The following is a 19,739-nucleotide window of genomic DNA, read 5'->3' on the forward strand; positions in this document are numbered from 1 at the left end:
GTCTGTGTGTGTGTGTCTATGTGTGAGGGTCTGTGTCTATGTGTGTGTGTCTATGTGTGAGGGTCTGTGTCTGTGTGTGTGTCTATGTGTGAGGGTCTGTGTCTATGTGTGTGTGTCTATGTGCGAGGGTCTGTGTCTGTGTGTGTGTGTCTATGTGTGAGGGTCTGTGTCTGTGTGTGTGTCTATGTGTGAGGGTCTGTGTCTATGTGTGTGTGTCTATGTGCGAGTGTCTGTGTCTGTGTGTGTGTGTCTATGTGCGAGGGTCTGTGTCTGTGTGTGTGTGTCTATGTGTGAGGGTCTGTGTCTGTGTGTGTGTGTCTATGTGTGAGGGTCTGTGTCTGTGTGTGTGTGTCTATGTGTGAGGGTCTGTGTCTGTGTGTGTGTGTCTATGTGTGAGGGTCTGTGTCTATGTGTGTGTGTCTATGTGTGAGGGCCTGTGTCTGTGTGTGTGTGTCTATGTGTGAGTGTCTGTGTCTATGTGTGTGTGTCTATGTGTGAGGGTCTGTGTCTGTGTGTGTGTGTCTATGTGTGAGGGTCTGTGTCTGTGTGTGTGTGTCTATGTGTGAGGGTCTGTGTCTGTGTGTGTGTGTCTATGTGTGAGGGTCTGTGTCTGTGAGTGTATGTCTGTGTGTGTGTCTATGTGTGACGGTCTGTGCCTGTGTGTGTGTGTCTATGTGCAAGGGTCTGTGTCTGTGAGTGTGTGTCTATGTCTGTGGCCGCAATTTTCCCTAACTCAGCGGATCCGCAGCGGGAGATGTTGGTGGCTGGTCATGGCCCTGCTCCTGTCTCCATCCCGGCCTCCGACATGACATTCCCCTGATTGGGCTTGTTCAGCCCCGCCCAGCGTGTTTCCCGGCCAATTGAAGGAAGTGGGTCAGATTACATCATTTGATGATGCATCATCAGCCGGTTTCCTTAAAGGGACCATGCACAAATTTATTTGACATTTGTGCTGTCAGTGTTCTACAGCATTGAGGTGATGCAAACACTGACAAGGACTGCACAGAGATGCACGGCTGCACCCAGGCTCTCCCATGACTCCCTCCATCTGCTTATGGAGGAAAGCACAGCACACAGGGATGTCCTCTTCCGTTCCCATGGGCGGAAGAAACCTCCCCAGGAGACCAATGCAGCCCGGTTGCACATTCCACAGGAGGACACAAGCAGGAATGTCATTAGGAGGGCCAGGCTGCAGTGGCGCAAGCCTTTCAATGATCTCAGTAGATCATGTAACGTTACTGCAAAGCCACACTCAACCTCATCCTGCTGTGCCACTCATCACATCCCCATCACTCTGCCTTCACTACCCTACTCCTGCACATCTTTACTCACACCAACTTACCTTGCACCTCCACCCATCCCTCTCCATCTATATTATCACCTCCCCACCTCACTAGCCACCCTTCACACTCACCCTCATCCTAGTCCAATCATATCAACTAACAACACATGTAAGATTTGCAAAATTTCTACATTTCCCCGAGGGTTGTTATTAATAAACGGGACCCTGCGTGGACATTTTAAATCAAAAAGGGTACCCAAGATGGTGTCCGTGCCTCATGGCAGAAAGCCTGTGAGATTTTAAAATGGACTCTGCAACGCAGACAGCTTGTGGATCGAAACCAAAGCTGCAGTGTCTGTGAAGAGAGATTTGTAGTTTGAAACCAGACAGGACTCTGAATTATGCATTAGACTGAATTGGAGACAAATCTAAATTCAGTTTTAGGCCTATGGTTAAGGCCATCAAGCAGTCTACATATATAATCGGAAACAGATTAAGAGAGCCATCGAGGCTGGACAGGCCCATCAAGGAACTTTCATGATAATACAAGTCAATTATTGGGCCGGTAGATGCGATTACCGGCCATCTAAAACCAGTTAGTATGGATTGCTACCATTATTTAAAATAGCCCATCAAGATTAAGACAAAGAACTAACCTGATTTGGCGCGCAGATGAGGGTTTTCGAAAAGAGTATAATTGAAGGCCCCCAGGTAGCAATCGCTCTCGCTTCTCTTCTCTTCTCTTTCCGCTCTTCGGCCCCTCGCCCTCGTGGCTGTCGCTCTTTCCCCGTCCCGCGCTTACCCCCTGGTCTTTGCCCGTGCCTTTTGCCACTCCATCTGGAAATCGCCCCGGCACTGCATCGGGCAGACACGGACAATTCAGGCCAGGCGAGGCGGGACACGACAAGGGGAGGAGGGAAGACCACCTGAGGAAGAACAACTGAGGAAGACCAACTGAGGAGACGGGCCGAGGGTAGGCTTCAAATTATCGGGCCTTCAGCCTTGGCCGACCTGCGAATATCTGCACACCAACTCAACCTGTCGGCTGGCGATGAAGAATCATCCTTGCAAGGTAAAGTACCCAAACAGAGACTTTAACTTTGGGTTACTCGAACTTGGACAATGCCCTTGCAGTGCCCAGAGACCACGTGACGACGGCAGGCTCCAGAGAGCACCAAAAGCAAACCCAAAACCTTACCGCTGTTTTGAGTCCAACAAACCCTTTTCTTGGTGAGCATAAATTCTGACCCCTCATAGCTTAATCTAGTTAGGTATAGGGTGTGGTATAAGGATAAGGGGATTATTAAGGTAGTTGTTATCCCTCGATGTGCCGTGTGTTCCCCATTCCCTGTATAAGCATAGTTAATTGTATTTGCCTGTAATTTCATATGCTGGTAACTTCTCTTTAAGACTGTATTAATTTATCCTGTTTTAATAAAATCTTGGTTTTTGTTTACATCCAATCACCTGTCTACTCGAGTCTTCTCTGTACCGCCACCTTGTACCTAAGTCCGGTGTCTAGAACCCAGGGGCGTGGGAGCGATTCGAACCGCTCATAAGCAGTCAGAGGCATAACTGACTGGGCGCACGCGCCACCCCACAGGCCACCCCCTACAGAAATGCCGACCGCGGCAGGACACCGGCAACAAGGTTGTGATGCAGTGGACAGTGGTTCGGATAAGCGAACCGTGATGGAAGAAAGGATTTCTGATTATGTGTTTAGCAAGGTGAATATCACTAAGAAGTGGATCACCACTCTGTTAAGGGCTGGGCGTCCGATAGATGCAGCAGCTAAGTGGACAGAGGGAAAGGAACACAAGAAGTCCTTAGAGAAGGCAGTTTGGCTGATGTGCTTTAAAAAGCAGGTCCAGCTTTTGGACGGGCTCGTTGCAGCACAGGCAGTTGAGTTAAGGGAGTCAGCCCTGGAGATCCAGGATAAGACTCTCGCAGGGGAGAAGTTATTAGTAGCTTTGCAGGCTTTGAACCAAGAAAGAGTACATTTAGTGGGAGAACACAAGGCCCAGTTGGAATACCTATGGTGCCAATTCACCGAGGCCAAGGGAAATGAGTTAAGGCTGCGGGAGAAGAACGCCTGCTTGGCAAGGCAGATTAGGGAACAGGAAGAGAGAGAGTGCAGGAGGTAAAAGCCGCTTACAAGCTAGCAAGTGAACAGGGGTTTGAGGAGGCAGACCACGGCCGCTGTAGAGAGAGGATAGAAAATCTGAGCCGGGCCCTCCGGAAGGCAATAGGCATGGTATGCCTCATAAGCCCAAAGGCAGGTCAGGCAGATTTTATGGGGAACGAGCGGAGGACAGTTCCAATGTCACCGGTAGTGCCTAGGGACAATTCGGTTGTGAGAGAGGAGACCTCACGGCCACCACCTGTAGCGCCAAGTTTCAGTGAGGTTTGGCAGCAAGGTGGGGTGGAACCGGAGGTGGAACCCGAAGTGGAGCCAGAGGTGGAGGCGGAGGTAGAGCAACCCCCGCCCGAGAGGCCGGAACCAGGACCGATGTGCCCAGCGCAGCATCGGAGGTCCGGCCCACCCGCCAATGGCGACAATGAGGGACCCCTACAAAACCAGTTCGTATTACTCTTTGACACCCAACAGCTCAGGGTTATGGTCAACCATATCCCGAAGCTTTCCGCAAAAGGAGACCCCTTGATCCACTTCAGGGAAATAGAGCAGACCGCCAGCGCCAACGACTGTGATGACGCTGAGAAGGCCAAGATGCTGCTATTCTCCCTGGAGAGTAATCTCCTCCAATCCCTCTCTGACGAGTGTAAAAGGGGGCAGAGCGGGTACGAGGAGCTTAGAGGTGCGGTTCTAGAGGCCATGGGGATGGATGAGGGAAGTCCCTTCTCCCGCGTGGAGAAGACGATCCAGCTTTCTGGGGAAACCCCGCAGGCTTTTGCGGACCGGCTGTGACCGGTGTACCGGAAGGCTTGCTCGGGGACGCCGGGCCAGGCGTTCCTGAACGGGGATTCCCTCACGCATTGGCTCCGTTGCCTGGTGGCGAACAGCTTGCCACAGGTCCGGGCCAAGGCGAAGCCTGGTTCGACCCCAAAGATCCCCAGACCACAGAACTCACGGTAATTAGGCAGCTCGCTCTGGCTTACAAAAACGGTAGGGGAGCCGATGCACACCCACCAAAAGGGAAGGTGCATGAGGTAAAACCCAGACTGGGTAGGAAAGAGTGGCACCAGGAGGGGAGTAACACCCCCAACACAAATACCAACTGTTACGGGTGTGGGAAGGGCGATCACTGGCGGAAGGAGTGCAAAAACCCTTGGAAAGATAACAAGGGAAAAAATTCCACAGCCCCAGCCAAAAAGGCGGAATCACTCCCGCAGCGGTCGAGTCATTTTTGGACGCCATGAGGTCCATATTGACTGGCCAAGGGAGGGTAGCAGCCGCTACCGGTGCTCTGACCCCGTCAGTCCCATCCAACCCACGGCCCTGACTAGAACCAGCGCAGCCTGTCGACCTGTGTCCCTTTGAAAACAATGAGGGGAACAGGCCCTGTGTTAAGATGCGGGTGGAGACGGTGCAGGGAAGATATTCGGTGGACACTGGAGCTTCCAGCACGGTGGTCCATTCGAAAGACCCGACCAATCCACTCAGGTCTAACAAGGTCCCATTTAGCCTAATGGGATCTACAGAGAACGAGCAGGCTGGGGGAAATGGCCAAACCTTTGGCCATAGTTTTAGGAGCCCTCCCTACCACGTGGGAGGATAACCAAAGGACCAACGAGGTGGCCGAGCAGAGAGCTAGGGAAGGAGAGTTATGGGACCCCTATCAGGCAGGCCCGGTAGCCGAAATCCGGGACAAGGGAGGCACACAGGGGGTAGCTTTGGCCCCGGCCCTAAAGTAGGTCCAAGCCCAAGATCCCGTCTGTAGGGCGATCCCGGTAAGGGAAGAGAAAGGGGAGTCCCTAGAAGGCCCGTTCAGGGCAGCGGACGAGGTTTTAAAACAGGCTGCTGGTTATATTAACCAGTGTAAGCTGTTTACGCCTGAAAGGGGAAAGCAGCCAGTTGGGGTAAGGTCTGAGGATTTTAAATCTCACGGAGGTACATTTACCAGCGTGGTGCCCCAAAGAAACGGAGCAGCTATACCAGGCCCTATTAAAGGACATGTTCAAAAAATTTTACGAGTTCAATTTTGCCCACGTGGACAAGACTGAACTCTACACCACACACCAAGAATTTTTGGGTAATGCAGGGAGACAAAGAAGGGGAGCATGGAATTATGTTTTTACTGCGTTTAATACTGGGTCCTCTGTCATCAACAGCTTGGATGACATAGAGCTGCAGACCCAGATAAACGGTTTAAAAACACAGTTAAAAAGGATATTACTGGATGAGAACAAGGTAGTGGGCTCGGAGTTGCATGAGGACCAGGCCATGACGGTCCATTTAAAGGAGCCATGATGTGGAGATGCCGGTGTTGGACTGGGGTGGACAATTGTGAGAAGTCACACAACACCAAGTTATAGTCTAACAGCTTTATTTGAAATCACAAGCTTTCGGAGCGCTGCTCCTCCGTTCACCTGATGAAGAAGCAGCGCTCCGAAAGCTTGTGATTTCAAATAAAGTTGTTGGACTATAACCTGGTGTTGTGTGACTTCTCACATTTAAAGGAGATCATAGCCAAGTTGGAAAAGCACGCAAAGACGGTAAATGCTCTCATAAGGGAGGACAGAAATGCTTCTGACCAGGCTGCGCAGAATGAGGTGTGCGTGTTTTACGGGGCGTGGTTACTGGGTGAGGGCCGCAGTAATCTGAAGGATTTGAAACAGGGTTTAGTCCCCTCCTGGATTAGCAACATGCACCTCGCAGCCCTCCACCCTTTTGAGAATGCATTGAGCCCGTGCCAACTCTAGCCTCCGAAGCCTATCCAGTCCCCGTGGATTGTGGGCGGTCCAACCACACAAACATGGGAGTAGTAGTTAGGATGCCGGTCATGGGTAGGACAGCCTGACCTGCACCGGGATACAGGGTGGAGAGCATTGGAGTCATTCAAGGGGGTGCACACCTTTGTTTCACAGTGGTCCCGCCTTACGTCATTAAGTGGGAGCACGCTATGAGAGGTACTGACCTCTCAGGGTGCTGGAGCCGGGGAGCACACATAATCCTGTGTCCCCAGCACTTGATTGCTTATTCGAAACCGCAGTGTGGGTTCAGAGCTGCTGACGCGAAGCCTATAAATTGCACCATGGAGGCAATAGCACAAGGCTATGTTCCCCCGCAGGTAGCATATATAGAAGGTGGGACATATTGCGTCACCACCGGCGCATCCCACTACCAGCATGGACAGCATAGCTGGTGTCCGGTTAGTGACAGCAGTTTCTGTTTTAAACCCGAGGCAGAAGTTCAAGTGGCCCAGGAATGAATTGTCCACATTCCAGAACCCTCCACTGTTCACCTCACTGTGAAGGAGAATTTTACTAATTTGCAAAAGTACGTAGTGTTGAGATACCGCGGCAAACGTGGGAGTCGAGACAGAGCTATTGAAAACACAACTGCTTTATTCTGACCACATGGCAAACAGGAACTAGAAAAGCCCGCACATCCACTTAAATACTTCCCAGACAGGAAGTGCTCCCGGCAGCCTGTCCCTGCGGGAAACAAGTTGCTGGAGGAAAGGCCCCCCGGTTGGGGGCTTCTGCTTAGACTGTCTGTGCCGCCGTGAGCGGATTATGTCCAGTGGTGGCGTGTTGCCACAGAGATCCCCCCAGAATCCGCTTAGGAGGAGTGGACGAGTCGTGACGGTGGTCTAATGGTTCTGCCGCAGCGGCTCTGAGTGGTCGCCGGTCTGGTTGGTTGGGTCGGGCGGTTCGCCGCCGGCTGTGCTGGCTTGCCGGGGGGACGGCCTCTGGCTGGAGGCTGGGCCACGGGGACCTGTTCCCCTGGTTCTGTGTGTGCTGGTTTGAGCCGGTCGATGGAGACTGTCTCGACCCTGTCGCCGAGTCGCAGCTTGAATACCTTGTCCCCGGTTTGTAGTACCTCGTACGGACCGTCGTACGGGGGTCGCAGGGGCCCGCGGTGCGCGTCGTGTCGCACGAAGACGAAGCGCGCCTGCTGTAAATTTGGCGGGACGTGAGGTGCGAGTTCGCCGTGTCGGTTGACCGGAAGTGAGGCGAACTGCTGAGCGGAAGAGAAAGAGTCGAGCCGCTGCTGTTCGGCCGACCAAGGCAAGGTAGGCTCCGGAAGGAATTCGCCTGGGACGCGCAACGGTTGTCCGTAGACTAACTCCGCTGCCGAGGACTGGAGGTCTTCCTTGACCGCGGTGCGTAGGCCGAGTAGCACCCACGGTAGGCGGTCAGTCCAGGTACTGTCCTGCAGGCCGGCGCGGAGTGAGGCCTTGAGTGACCTGTGGAAGCGTTCACAAAGTCCATTGGCCTGCGGGTGGTGCGCCGTGGTGCGGTGGAGCGTCACCCCGAGGTTGCGTGCTGTGGCCGTCCAGAGTTCGGAGGTGAACTGGGCGCCTCTGTCGGAGGTTATGTCGGCCGGTACGCCGAACCTCGCAACCCAGGTGTTAACGAACGCCCTGGCGATGTCGGCTGTGGTGGTGGAGGTCAGCGGCACTGCCTCAGGCCAGCGTGTGTAGCGGTCGACCATCGTGAGGAGATAGGTTTGGCCTTGCGATGGCGGCAGGGGACCGACGATGTCGACGTGTACGTGGTCGAAGCGGCGGCTGGGTACCTCGAAGTCTCCCAGGGGTGCTTTGGTGTGCAGCTGTACCTTAGCCCATTGGCAGGCGAGGCAGGAGGTGGCCCAAGTCCGAACATCTCTGCTAAGGCCGCGCCAGACGAAGCGCTTGGAGAGGAGTTTGACGGATGCGCGGGAACCCGGGTGAGAGAGCCCGTGGAGCGCGTCGAAGACGCGGCGGCGCCAGGTCTCAGGGACGACCGGCCTGGGTTGGCCGAGTGAGACGTCGCACGTGACTGCCGTGGCTTCGGGCCCGTGCGCGACCTTGGCTAGGCGTAGCCCTGGCAGGCTGGTAGCCGCCGAGAGGAGGTCTGGGTCCGTGAGCTGGGCCGCTGCTAGTTGTGCGTAGTCGACCGCGAGGTGATTCGCACAGACGGCGGGACGGGAAAGGCAGTCGGCGACCACGTTGTCTCTACCGGAGACATGCTGAATGTCCGTAGTAAACTCGGAGACGGCCGCGAGCTGGCCAGGGTTCGGTGTGCTTGGCCATCGCATATGTGAGTGGCTTGTGGTCCACATACGCGATGAAGGGGTGGCCTTCCAGGAGGAACCTGAAATGGCGGACCGACAGGTGGAGTGCGAGAAGCTCGCGGTCGAAAGTGGAGTATTTGACCTCCGGGGGGCGCAGTTGGCGGCTGTAGAAGGCAAGTGGCTGCCACGCGCCATTGACCCACTGCTCAAACACGGCCCCAACCGCGTGGTCGGAGGCGTCGGTGGTGAGCGCGACCCGGGCATCGGCCCTCAGGTGCGCGAGCCGAGTGGCGTCGGCGAGCGCGTTTTTGGTGGCGTCGAAGGCGGCTGCCATGTCAGTGGTCCAGGCTACGTCCATCTTGCCGGATTTTCCTCGGAGGGAGTCGTATAGGGGCTTCATAAGGGCTGCGGCTCTGGGGATGAAATTGTTGTAGAAGTTCACCATCCCGAGGAACTCCTGGAGGCCCTTGATGGTTGTGGGGCGGGGGAATTGCTGGACGGCCTGCACCTTGTTGGGCAGGGGGACGGCCCCAGCAGGGGTGATGTGGTGACCGAGAAAATCGATCTCGGTTAGGCCGAATTGGCACTTCGCCGGGCTGAGGATGAGCCCGTGTTGGGCTAGGCGCCCGAACAGGATGCGAAGGTGTTCGAGGTGTTCCTGTTTGGAGGAGCTGGCCACGAGAATGTCGTCTAGATAGACGAATAGGAAGTTCAGGTCCCGGAGGACTGAGTCCATAAGGCGCTGGAAAGCCTGTGCTGCATTCTTGAGGCCGAAGGGCATCCTCAGGAACTCGAACAGGCCGAATGGGGTGATGACGGCCGTTTTGGGGATGTCCGCGGGGTGTACGGGGACTTGGTGGTAACCGCGCACCAGGTCGACTTTGGAAAAGACGGTTCGTCCGGCCAGTCGGGCCGAGAAGTCCTGGATGTGTGGCACCGGGTACCGATCGGGGGTGGTGGCGTCGTTGAGGCGGCGGTAGTCCCCGCAAGGGCGCCAGCCTCCGCCGGGCTTGGGGGCGATGTGGAGGGGCGAGGCCCAAGGGCTGCTGGAGCGGCGGATGATGCCGAGTTGTTCCATGTTGGTAAACTCGGCCCGCGCGATTTCCAGCTTGGCCGGGTTGAGTCTGCGGGCGTGGGCAGAAACTGGGGGGCCGGTGGTGGGGATATAGTGTTCCATACCGTGCTTGGCGGCTTTGGCCGAAAAGGTCGGGTTAGTGAGGGCGGGAAACTCAGCTAGGAGTGCCGAGTAGTCGTCCGTGGCTCTGGCGAGGCAGTAGGTCGTCGGGCCGGCCGAACGGGCCGGGGTAAAGGCGCCGGGGATGGGGGCCATAGTGTTGATGTCGACGAGGCGGTGCCTCGGAATGTCGACAAGGAGGCCGTGGGCGCGTAGGAAGTCGGCGCCGATGAGTGGGCAGAGGACCTTGGCTGTCAGGAACTCCCAGCGGTAGCGGCGGCCCGCGAGGTCGAGCGTGACCATGCGGGTGCCATATGTGCGGATTTCAGAGCCGTTGGCTGCAGCCAGTGTGATACCCCGTGTGCCGCGTTGGATCTCGAGGGCGGAGGCGGGGGTGATGCTGTGCTGGGCCCCTGTGTCGCACAGAAATCGGCGGTTGGTTCTGTCGTCAGTGACGTACAGTAGGGGCTCCTTCTGTCCCGCGGCCATCGTGGGGGCCGGTGCGGGGGGGGGTTTGAAGGAACACGGTGGCGTGCAGCGTTGAGCCCTAGCGCCAAAACGGGTGTGGTAGTAGCAGTGACCCGGAGTGGTAGGGCGGTCGGGCCTAGCGGCCCGGGAAGACCGCGTGGTCATTGCCGTGAGGTCGGGCGCGACGTCGCGAGCGGCCTGTGCAGAGAGCAGCCGGTCGGCCTTTTCGGCTATCGCATTCAGGTCCGTGGAGTCAGACTCCACAAGGAGCGGGCGGATGCTGGCGGGGAGCTGCCGAATGAAAAGCGTGCGAAAAAGGGCGCCGGGATTTTTGTCGTCTGAGAGGGACAGCATGTGGGAAAGCAGGTCTGATGGTGAAGCGTCACCAAGGCCGGGGAGGTCCAGGAGTTGGCAGTGGCGCTGGTAAGAGGACGTTTGAGATTTTTTAAGTAGCGCAGCCTTCAGATGCTCGTACTTGCCCTCCGTTGGTGGGTTCTGCAGCGCTGCCCAAACCTTGGGGACTGTAGCGTAGGTGAGCGAGGCGACGAGGTAGTCGTACTTCGTGGCGTCGACGGTAATGCCTTTCAGCCGGAATCTGGACTCAGCTTGAACGAACCAGGCTTCGGCGAGGTTCTCCCAAAAGTCTGGTAATTTAACCGTGACTACGTTTGTATCCGCCATGCTAGCTTAGGATTCGTCCTGAGCGTCGGGGCCACCAGTGTTGAGATACCGTGGCAAACGTGGGAGTCGAGACAGAGCTCTTGAAAACACAACTGCTTTATTCTGACCACATGGCAAACAGGAACTAGAAAAGCCCGCGCATCCACTTAAATACTTCCCAGACCGGAAGTGCTCCCGGCAGCCTGTCCCTGCGGGAAACAAGTTGCTGGAGGAAAGGGCCCCCGGCTGGGGGCTTCTGCTTAGACTGTCTGTGCCGCCGTGAGCGGATTATGTCCAGTGGTGGCGTGTCGCCACAGTAGCGCAATTTGGCTATGAAATTCCCCCTCTCCCTGAACATCTTACCAAAATACTCAAAGCCATTATAGTTTCGCAGAAACATTTTTATACACTCGAACAGAAAACAGTAGAGATAGGGGCTAAGATATTGGATATAATGACTCCACCCTGGTGGAACATTTTCAATAATATAGAGGTCCCTTCGTGGATCAGACTGGCTTCCCACATTCTCGTGGTTTGCCAGTTAGGGATAGTGTTGTATTTGGTTTGTATCCAGTGTAAGGGAAAAGGTCGGTGGTCAGAATTCCGAAACCAGAGATTTTGGAAGGAACATTATGTAAAGGTGGAGGGAGATACGCCGGTTTAAGTCTTTTTCGCTGTATTTTTGATTAAAGGATCATTTCTTTGTGTTTGTTATTTTTAATAAAGATTTTTCTTTTGTTGTTTTTTTGCGACGCGGTTAATAAAGATATGTGTACCAAGTGGTGCAGGGGTGTTGGACCCCTCCATGCTTGGATGTGTGTGTAAAGTCTGTAATTTTATGCTCTGTATGCTGATGTACACTACATTTTCATGGAATGGGAAGTGCATGTGTCGTGGGTATATTAGATAGATCATTACAGGGGAAGGTTGACTATGGAGGGTCAGAAAAATTTTGCTCACCTTAAAAGCATGATACTTCAAGCAAGTTTTAGTATAACAGGGAGGAATGTAAGATTTGCAAAATTTCTACATTTCCCCGAAGGTTGTTATTAATAACGGGACCCTGCGTGGACATTTTAAATCAATAAGGGTACCCAAGATGGCGTCCGTGCCTCGTGGCAGAAAGCCTGTGAGATTTCAAAATGGACTCTGCAATGCAGACAGCTTGTGGATCGAAACCAAAGCTGCAGTGTCTGTGAAGAGAGACTTTGTATTTTGAAACCAGACAGGACTCTGAATTATGCATTAGACCGAATTAGAGACAAATCTAAATTCAGTTTTAGGCCTATAGTTAAGGCCATCAAGCAGTCTACATATATAATCGGAAACAGATTAAGAGAGCCATCGAGGCTGGACAGGCCCATCAAGGAACTTTCATGACAATACAAGTCATTTATCGGGCCGGTAGATGCGATTACCGGCCATCTAAAACCAGTTAGTATGGATTGCTACCATTATTTAAAATAGCCCGCCAAGATTAAGACAAAGAACTAACCTGATTTGGCGCGCAGATAAGGGTTTTTGAAAAGAGTATAATTGAAGGCCCCCGGGTAGCGATCGCTCTCGCTTCTCTTCTCTTCTCTCTCCGCTCTTCAGCCCCTCGCCCTCATGGCTGCTGCTCTTTCCCCGTCCTGCGCTTACCCCCTGGCCTTTGCCAGTGCCTTTCCCCACTCCACCTGGAATCACCCCGGCACCGTATTGGGCGGACACGGACAATTCAGGCCAGGCGAGGTGGGACGCGACGAGGGGAGGAGGGAAGGCCACCTGAAGAAGACCAACTGAGGAGACGAACTGAGGGGAGGCTTCGAATCATCGGGCCTTCAGCCTTGACCAACCTGCGAATATCTGCACACCAACTCAAACTGTCGGCTGGCGACGAAGAATCATTCCTGTAAGGTAAAGTACCCAAACAGAGACTTTAACTTTGGGGTACTCGAACCTGGACAACGCCCTTGCAGCGCCCGGAGACCACGTGATGACGGCAGGCTCCAGAGAGCACCAAGAGCGAACCCCGAACCTTACTGCTGTTTTGAGTCCAACAAACCCTTTTCTTGGTGAGCATAAATTCTGGCCCCTCATAGCTTAATCTAGCTATAGGGGGTGGGATAAGGATAAGGGGATTGTTAAGGTAGTTGTTTTCCCTCGATGTGCCGTGTGTTCCCCATTCCCTGTATAAGTATAGTTAATTGTGTTTGCCTGTAATTTCATATGCTGGTAACTTCTCTTTAAGACTGTATTAATTTATCCTGTTTTAATAAAATCTTGGTTTTTGTTTACATCCAATCACCTGTCTACTCGAGTCTTCTCTGTACCGCCGCCTTGTACCTAAGTCCGGTGTCTAGAACGCAGGGGCGTGGGAGCGATTCGAACCGCTCATAAACAGTCAGAGGAATAATTGACAGGGCGCACGCGCCACCCCACAGGCCACCCCCTACACACACAAGGGTAACCACTTGTCTGTTTTAGCCAATCTTGATGTGAAGGTTCTGTTAATGTGCTGTCAAATATTGAAATCTTTATTTTCAACACTTTGGCCCTGATTTTCTGCCAGCCGTCGGGCGGAGGCAGAAAATCGCCGAAATAGGGGGTCGCGACCCCCCCCCCGGCCTGATTCCCCACCCCGTCCGACTTTCGGACCGCCGTTTCTCCGTGACCCGAATCAGTCCACCCACCGCTGGCGGGACTGGCCATCGGGACCCTGATCACCAATTATTGGCATGTTTAATGCCATTTTAGGCTGCCCTTGCGATTTTCAGGGGCTCCCCACGCAAAACACGCCTGCGGGGAACCCCGCTGATGAAACCTGGCGTGAAGCTTGCCGGCTTGCTTGCTCTCAGCTGCAGGTCATTCGGGAAAGCTGCGATTTAAAGGGACAGCATTTGTATGTTGAAGGACCTTGTTGCTGCAGGCTTGGGGCTACTTCTTCAAGGCTTGGGCACAGCTGTGGAAGTTGGAGCCTCACACACTTCTCCAATGTGATCACCTGGGACGCACCACTCGGCACCCTCACTTAGCGCTTCCTCAGCGGAGGCATCTACCAGAAGCATGGAACGCCTTTTTTTCCTTCCCTTCTTGCCATTAGAGGATCTCCAGCAGCAGAGGCGGCAGCAGCAGAACCAGGAACAGCAGGATGAGCACCAGGAGCACCAGGCTGCTGCTCACTCACCTGAAGTTGCACAGGCCAGAAGGGGCCAGCGCTTGGAAGTGGCTTGAGAGCACCTTGCTGCGCTTTAGGGGGCCATGGGGACCCGTTTCTGCACTGGCAGTCCTACTCAGAAGGACTTCCATGAAGGTCTGGTTTCTCTGTTCAATAGATGGCCAATGCTCCTCAAGAGATGTCATTCTCTTATGAGCACTCACCATGTTTTCCGTACCCTGGCGAGTTATCTCCTCCATGGAGGTTGCCAACCTTTCCATGGTGATGCGTTCCTGCACCAATGACCACAAAGGCTCTGCTCATGGTCGCTATGGACTCCTCCATTCGCTCCGCACTCGCAGCGACCCTGGAGACAAAACCTGCCAGAGACTCCTGCATCTGTGCATGGAGATCCATCACCTCTTCTCTTGCGGATGGACCCAGAGGCAGAGGGTCGACATGCAGTGCAGCTGAGCTGAGCTGGCAGAGTCCTGCACCCTCTGACGAGGACTCTCCACTGCTGTCCCTGTCTCCAGAATCTGCTGAGGCTCACTTGTGAGCTGTGAAGCACCAGGTGACAACACTACTCTATGTCCCGAAGGTCCCCCCGAGGTGTGAGTGTCTGCGCTGGTGCTGGGTGCGCTTACTTCTGCTGACGCTGCGCCCTCAGAGGTTGGAGCTTCCTCTGAGGAGTCTGGCTGCACAGCCTCTTCCTCCTCCACAGTGGGGACGGGGGCTCTGGATGGTCCTGTGGGGGATTAGAGGAAGGAGTTAGAGATGTGATACCAAGTTTACATGCACATTCGAGTTGACATCTGCTGACACCTGCATCCATGCAGCCTTGGTCTCAGTGGGAGGCCTCTTCCTGCCTGACCTAGGGAAGAGGACCTCCCTGTGGGCCCTAACCCCATCCAATAATGCCTGCAGTGAAGCTTCATCAAATTTGGAGGCAGCTCGGGGTCTGGCACTGGCCACAGCTGCTGCAGGCTCCTCTGCCATCCTGTATGGTTCGTTTGGAAGCCAACAGAGGAAGCAATGCTTGCTGTGGACCTTAAAAGCACCATGAATGATGACATCATACTGTAGGGCTTCCTGACTGGAAATGGACAATTAGCAAGGCTGCCCACATGCTGGAAATTAATTGGCCACTTGAGGGAAAATTGCGTGCAGCTGGCTGACCCATTTTTTTGTGTGTCAGTACCCCACATTCGGGAGAATCCGACCATTTCCCACACAATCCACAAAATTGGGCCCTTTGTGTTCTTGGACAGATTTGTGTGCACCTTTGAAAGTGGCTTAGTGAGTTGCGGTGAATGGTGAGAAATAAAGGTACCCCCCACAATGGTGATGAGTGTGAAAGGAATGGCTTGGGCATTGTAGGGATTCTTTATTTTGTTGGTGTGGGGTGGTGCCAAACTGGCACATCATGTGGCAGCCAGGGTGTACAGCATCAAGTGAAGTAAATGTGGCCATGGTGAGGCCATCCATCCCTGGAGTCCCGGGCAGCAATGTGGGCAGGTATTGATGCCCTGTTTCCTGTGCAGCATCAGTTGAATGCGGAGAAGGTTGGTGTGGTTGTTGGTGCTGCTGGTGTGCCTGGTGCTGTTGGCGTTGGGGCTGATCATGGTCAGATTCTGAGGACCAAGGTGAGAGAGTATAAAGTGCATCCATGCTGATGGAATAGATGACAGGTGAATTTGAGATGACAGAAGTGATCTGTCAATGGTGGGAGAGGTAATGAGGTCAGACTCCATGGAGACTTGTGTAAAAACTTGCAGCATTCTGAATCTGTAGTGGAAATGCAGTTTAGAGAAGCTAGAGGTTAAGGGAACATTTCTCAATCAGCTGGGAGCTGTGACTTGACATTTGAAGCTGATTCAATGGCAAGTGACCTCCCACCTCAGCTACACAGATGAGGTCTAAGTACAGTGGGAAAACGATGGGCAACCTGTCAAATTGAAAAGCTGAGAAAAAAGCATTGTTAAGTGGCTTTAAACAAGCCACTAATGATTTGAATTGGGTCCCCCACCGCTGCCTGTCGGGTCTGTTCAGTACTGGCAGACCTGACATCGGAAAATGCAGGTGTTCGTTTTTTGACTGTGTGTTCCCGACCTGCTGTCAAGCCTTTAAAATTTCACAGCTGACCTGCCACCAATCGGGTCTGCTGAGCACCGGCAAAATTGTGGCCTGTGTGTCTGTGTGTGTGTCTCTGTTTCTATGTGCATGTCTGTGTGTCTGTGCACGTGCCTGTGTGTGTCTGTGTGCATGTTTGTGTATCTGTGAGTGTGTATGTCTGTGTGTCTGTATGTGTGTCAGTGTGTGTATGTGTGTGTATCTGTGTGTGTGTGTGTGTGTGTGTGTGTCTGTGTGTGTGTGTGTGTATCTGTGTGTGTGTGTGTGTGTATCTGTGTGTGTGTCTGTGTGTGTGTCTGTGTGTGTGTCTGTGTGTATGTGTGTGTGTATCTGTGTGTCTGTGTGTGTGTGTGTGTCTGTGTGTGTGTGTCTGTGTGTCTGTGTGTGTGTGTGTCTGTGTGTGTGTGTGTCTGTGTGTGTTTATGTGCGTGTGTATCTGTGTGTCTGTGTGTGTGTCTGTGTGTGTGTGACTGTGTGTGTGTGTGTGCATGTGTCTGTGTGTGTGTCTGTGTGTGCGTGTGTCTGTGTGTGTGTCTGTGTGTGTGTGTGCATGTGTCTGAGTGTGTCTGTGTGCGCGTGTGTCTGTGTGTGTGTGTGTGCGTGTCTGTGTGTGTGACTGTGTGTGTGTCTGTGTGCGCGTGTGTCTGTGTGTGTGCGCGTGTGTGTCTGTGTGTGTGTGTGTGTGCGTGTGTCTGTGTGTGTGACTGTGTGTGTGTCTGTGTGTGTGTGTGTGTGTGTGCGTGTGTCTGTGTGTGTGTGTGTGCATGTGTCTGAGTGTGTCTGTGTGCACGTGTGTCTGTGTGTGTGTGTGTGTGCGTGTGTCTGTGTGTGTGACTGTGTGTGTGTCTGTGTGCGTGTGTGTCTGTGTGTGTGCGCGTGTGTCTATGTGTGTGTGTGTGTGTGTGCGTGTGTCTGTATGTGTGACTGTGTGTGTGTCTGTGTGTGTGTGTGTGTCTGTGTGTGTGTGTGTCTGTGTGTGTGACTGTGTGTGTGTATGTGTCTGAGTGTGTCTTTGTGTGTGTGTGTGCCTGCCTGTGTGTGTGTCTGTGTGTGTGTCTATGTGTCTGTGTGTGTGTGACTGTGTGTATGTTTCTGAGTGTGTCTGTGTGCGTGTGTCTGAGTGTGTCTGTGTGTGTGTGACTGTGTGTGTGTGACTGTGTGTGTGACTGTGTGTGTCTGAGTGTGAGAGTGTGTGTGTGTGCATGAGTATGTGTGTGTGTGTGTCTGTTTGTGTGTGTGAGTGTGTGTGATTGCGTGTGTGTGTCTGTGTGTGAATGTGAGTGTGAGTGTGAGTGTGTGTGTGTCTGTTTGTGTGTGTGTGTGAGTGTGAGTGTGTGTGATTGTGTGTGAGTGAGTGTGAGTGTGTGTGTGAGTGTGTGAGTGTGATTGTGTGTGTGTGTGTATTTGAGAGAGTGTGTGTGTATGTGAGAGTTTGCAGTGTTCATCTCAGTTATCCTCCATCTCATCGGCAATGGTCTGCCCACCAGATTTCAAATCCTTTACCGTACTGATGGCCGACTTTTCAATCTCAACAGGCTTTAGGACAAGAGCAAAGTCTCCATCACTACCATCATGGAGTTACAGTATGCAGATGATAACGCCATCACAGCTCTTTCCCAGCATGATCCACAAAACACCTTGAATGCTTTTTCCAGAGCCTACAAACTTCTGGGCCTCACCATGAATATAAAGAAAACCCAGGTGCTCTACCAGCCATCACCTAATCAGCTTGCAATTCCTCCCTCTATAAAGATTGATAATAACACCCTTGAAAATGTCAACACCTTTCCATATCTTGGTAGCCATTTATCCTCCAAAGCTGACATTGATTCTGAAATCCATCACCGCCTGAGTTGTGCAAGTGCAGCCTTTTCTAAACTGAGGAGGAGAGTCTTTGAAAATCATGACCTCCAAGTCCAAACTAAAATTCTTGTATACAAAGCCATCATCCTTCCCACCCTTTTACATGGAGCTGAAACCTGGACTACGTACAGTAGACATCTCAAAGCCTTAGAGCAATACCACCAACGCTCTCTGCGCAAAATCTTGAGGGTCAGCTGGGAGGTCAAGCGTACCAACTGGAGTATACTTGAAGAGGCCAATATCTACAGCATCACTACGCTCATCATGCAGCATCAACTCCGATGGATTGGACGTGTCACTCGCATGTCAGACTCACGTCTCCCAAAACAGGTTCTGTACTCCCAGTTGATGGAAGGGCAGAGGTCTCCTGGTGGTCAAAAGAAGCGTTACAAAGATAACATCAAAGTAATCCTTAAAAAGTTCCATATCGATATTAATAACTGGGAGGAAATCGCACTGGACAGAGACAATTGGAGAAAATGCATCCACAACGGTGCCGCACTACATGAAAAGAATCTCCAGCGTGCCGCTGAGGATAAACGCCAGCGCCGTAAGGAGAGACAACAACTTAAGACGACCGATACTCCAGTCACTACCAATAGTCTTACATGCCCACACTGTAGTAGAGTCTGTGGATCTCGGATTGGCCTCCACAGCCACCTGAAGACTCACAAGTAGATGACTGATGAAGGACATACCATACTCGAATTCGAGTGGTCGCCGATGCTGATGTGTGTGTGAGTGTGTGCGTGTGTGATTGTGTGTGTGTGAGTGTATGTGAGTGTGAGTGTGTGTGAGTGTGAATGTGTGTGAGTGTGAGTGTGTGTGTGTTTGAGTGTGTGTGTGTGAGTGAGTGTGATTGTGTGAGTGTGAGTGTGTGTGTGTGAGTGAGTGTGTGTGAGTGTGAATGTGTGTGAGTATGAGTGTGTGTGTGTGTGTTTGAGTGTGTGTGTGTGAGTGAGTGTGATTGTGTGAGTGTGAGTGTGAGTGTGTGTGAGTGTGAATGTGTGTGAGTATGAGTGTGTGTGTGTGTGTTTGAGTGTGTGTGAGTGTGAGTGTCTGTGTGTGTTTGAGTGTGTGTGTGTGAGTGAGTGTGAGTGTGTGTGAGTGAGTGTGAGTGTGAGTGTGAATGTTTGTGTGTGTGTGTGTGTGTGTGTGTGTGTGAGTGTGAGTGTCTGTGTGTGTTTGAGTGTGTGTGTGTGAGTGAGTGTGAGTGTGTGTGAGTGTGAGTGTGAGTGTACGTGTGAGTGTACGTGTGTGATGACACTGCCTGCCTCCACTGGCTGTTGAAGCTCACACAGAAATAATGCCATTTATTACCATGGACTCTGCTGCCTGAGAGCTGCTGGAGTCTGTGGAACTTTACAAAGGCATAAATCAGAAGAATTGGAAAGAGATACTAGCCTGTCCAGTTGCTTTTTTATATTACCTGTAGGCTCTCTATATAAATAGTACTTATTGAATCCCCATGAAGTGCCTGCTCAGTGTAACGTTCCTGCGGTGAAATGTGTTCAGTTCTCCTGCTGTCACCTGTGTTCAAGTTGTTCCTATAATGCCTGACCTCTGCCTAGGAATATTCCTTTAGGCCTAACCAGCAGACTATGTAGCTATTAGTAGCTGTTAGTTGGTTCTGTCAGGGCCTGCAGTCTTTTTGACATGGGTTAGGATTGGCAGGACTTAAATTCTCAACAGCATTCCTTGTGAGGATCACGTGCAGCCCCACATCTGTAACAGCTCAGTTCTAACAATCGGCCAGGTGAACATATTAGCAGCGCTAGCAGAGGACTGAATTCTACTTACGGGGAGCGGGCAGGAAATTGGACATGAGTCTATGTTCAGAATG

This window comes from Somniosus microcephalus, chromosome 6 (genome assembly GCF_052327205.1).
Source record: "Somniosus microcephalus isolate GS21.2 chromosome 6, FLI_Smic_1.0, whole genome shotgun sequence".
Taxonomy (NCBI): Eukaryota; Metazoa; Chordata; class Chondrichthyes; order Squaliformes; family Somniosidae; genus Somniosus; species Somniosus microcephalus.